The following is a 2,988-nucleotide window of genomic DNA, read 5'->3' on the forward strand; positions in this document are numbered from 1 at the left end:
AGTGAGATAGTTTAATTTCCCAACTAATCTCCTATATCTCTCTGGATCATCGAATGGATCACCATCATCTTTTGTTAGCTGCGTATTGGGGACCATTGGAGTACTACAAGGCTTGGCTGCTGACTTTCCAGTTTCCTTAAGAAGGTCTAGGATATACTTCCTCTGAGATAAAAATATTCCCTTCTTGCTCCTACATACTTCTATTCCCAAGAAGTATTTCAACTGTCCCAAATCTTTCGTGTGAAACATAGAATGCAAGAATAATTTGAGAGAAGATATTCCTGCATAATCACTCCCAGTGATGACAATGTCATCCACATATACAACAAGAAGAATAATGCCAACTGCTAATTGTCTGTAAAAGACCGAATGATCACAATTGCTCTTTGTTAGCCCAAACTTCTGAACTACCTCACTAAATTTCCCAAACCAAGCACGTGGACTCTGTTTCAGACCATACAAGGATTTCTTCAAGTGACAAACTTTCCCATTCTCCCCCTGAGCAACAAAACTGGGTGGTTGCTCCATGTACACTTCTTCTTGGAGATAACCATGAAGAAATGCATTCTTGATATCCAACTGACGTAGCGGCCAATTTTGAGAAGCAGCCAGAGAAATAAACAAGCGGACGGAAGTGAGTTTGGCCACCGAAGAAAAAGTATCAGAATAATCCACCCCATATGTCTGAGCATATCCCTTAGCAACCAATCTGGCTTTAAGCCTAGCCACAGAACCATTAGGATTTACTTTGACTGTAAAAACCCATTTACATCCCACTGCCTTCTTCCCTTTTGGTAAGTCCACCAAATTCCAAGTGTGATTGTCATCTAACGCATGTATCTCATCGAGCATTGCATCATACCACCCAGGATGATTCAAAGCTTCTCGAACTGTTTTGGGTACAAAGATAGAATCTAAAGAAGCAATCAAAGAGCAAGATGCGGGAGACAAGTGGTCATATGAGATAAAATTAGCAATGGAATATGTTGATGGACATTGACGCTTACCTTTGCGAAGAGCAATGGGAATGTCAAGATTTTCTGTTGGAGAGGGATTGACTGGAGGAGGATCTGATGACGAGAGAGTTGGTGCAGGACATGTATCATTGGTCACTTGTCGCCTCGAATAAACTTGAACTATCGGCGGCTTTGTTTGAGAAATAGGAACATCATAAGACACATTTTCCATTGATTGTTCAACACTACCAGGGACTTCCTTATGTTGTTCTGATCTTGATGGAGTGGTCCTATAAATGAGCCATTCTTCTTCTTCCTGCTGCAACTGAGTGGGAAAAGTGTCGGGAGAGGAAAAATATAATATGCTTTCAGAGAACACCACATCTATCGACACCATATATCTGTTAAGGGTTGGAGAGTAACACCGATAACCCTTCTGTAAGCGAGAATATCCCAAAAAGACACACTTCAAGGCCTTTGGATCTAGTTTAGTAATATAGGGTCGCACATCACGAACATAACAAGTACTCCCAAACACCTTTGGTTCTAATGGAAATAATGGCTTATTAGGAAAGAGAACACCATATGGAATATCACCATTAAGCACTGTGGATGGCATGCGATTAATTAGAAAGCTAGCTGTGGATACTGCATCCGCCCAAAATTGCTTAGGTACCTTCATTTGAAATAGCAAAGCACGAGCTGTCTCAAGCAAATGTCTATTTTTCCTCTCAGCCACTCCATTTTGAGAGGGTGTATCAACACACGAAGATTGATGAAGGATACCATATTGATTTATGTAATTCTGAAATGATGCTAACATGAATTCCTTAGCATTGTCACTCCTCAATATATGTACAGAAGCATCAAATTGTGTCTTAATCTCAGCACAAAAATTTGAGAAATGGGAGAACACTTCAGAACGATTTTTCATAAAGTAAATCCATGTCATTCTAGAAAAATCATCCACAAAAGTAACAAAATATCTAAAACCAACTTTAGACACAACAGGGCATGGTCCCCAAACATCTGAATGAACTAATTCGAAAGAAAAATCTGCCCGCTTATTATTTCTAGGACTTAACGAGCTTCTATGGTGTTTTGCAAAATGACAAGACTCACAGTCTATTGAAGGTACATTATGAAACTGAGGACATAATTTCTTCAAAACTGGAAGAGAAGGATGTCCCAAACGACAATGTGCTTCAAATGACGAGACGATACTAGAGCAAGCAACTGATGGAGGCGCCCATTCCTCAAGAATGTATAGACCGTCTGATACATGTCCTTTACCAATAATCTACTTCGTCATAAGATCTTGAAAAAGGCAATGATCGGGATATAATGAGACAAAACATTTTAGTTCTTTGGTAAGTTTACTCACAGAAATTAGATTAAAGGCAAGACTAGGTAAGCCTAGCACAGATGACAAAGTAATAGATGAAGTGGGGTTAACGGTCCCAGATCCCTCAATGGTATAACTAGACCCATCAGCTATGGTAACAGAGGATGGTACTTTATGTGCCCGAAATTTAGAAATTTTTTGGGATTACCTATCATGTGATCTGTGGCACCCGAATCAATGATCCAGTTGCTTGAGGAGAAAATGAGGCATTTGTTACCTGACTCATTAAGGGCAGGGGCTGGCATTGATTCTTGATACTTTGTAAGTCTAGCATACTCATCAGCGGAGATTGTAACAGTTGAGGGTGAACTCGAAGTGGCAGCAACAACGGCAGTCTGAGTCTGTTGGTTGCGAAGCTGTAATTTCTTACAGTTTCGCCTTATGTGCCCGAGTTCCTTACAATAGCGACAAGTATTGTCATTGTTCCATCTCCCAGCATCATTGTTTCCTTCTTTGTTATTGTTCTATACCCTAACATTGTTGTTATTGTTCCACCTTCCCGCATCATTGTTGTGGTTCCATTTCCTTGCATCATTGTTATGATTCCATTTTTCTCCATCTTTGTTATTGTTCCATTTTCCTGCATCATTGTTGTTGTTCCATCTCCCTGCATTATTTCTTCCTCCT

The 2,988-nt window shown here is 40.0% G+C and overlaps 1 pseudogene; it reads left to right on the plus strand.

The window, feature by feature from the left end:
- LOC102585409 (late blight resistance protein R1-A-like) overlaps positions 1-2,988 on the plus strand; it is a 17,087-nt pseudogene that overhangs the window by 7,424 nt on the left and 6,675 nt on the right.

The sequence above is a fragment of the Solanum tuberosum genome, unplaced genomic scaffold (genome assembly GCF_000226075.1).
Source record: "Solanum tuberosum cultivar DM 1-3 516 R44 unplaced genomic scaffold, SolTub_3.0 scf00236, whole genome shotgun sequence".
NCBI lineage: Eukaryota > Viridiplantae > Streptophyta > Magnoliopsida > Solanales > Solanaceae > Solanum > Solanum tuberosum.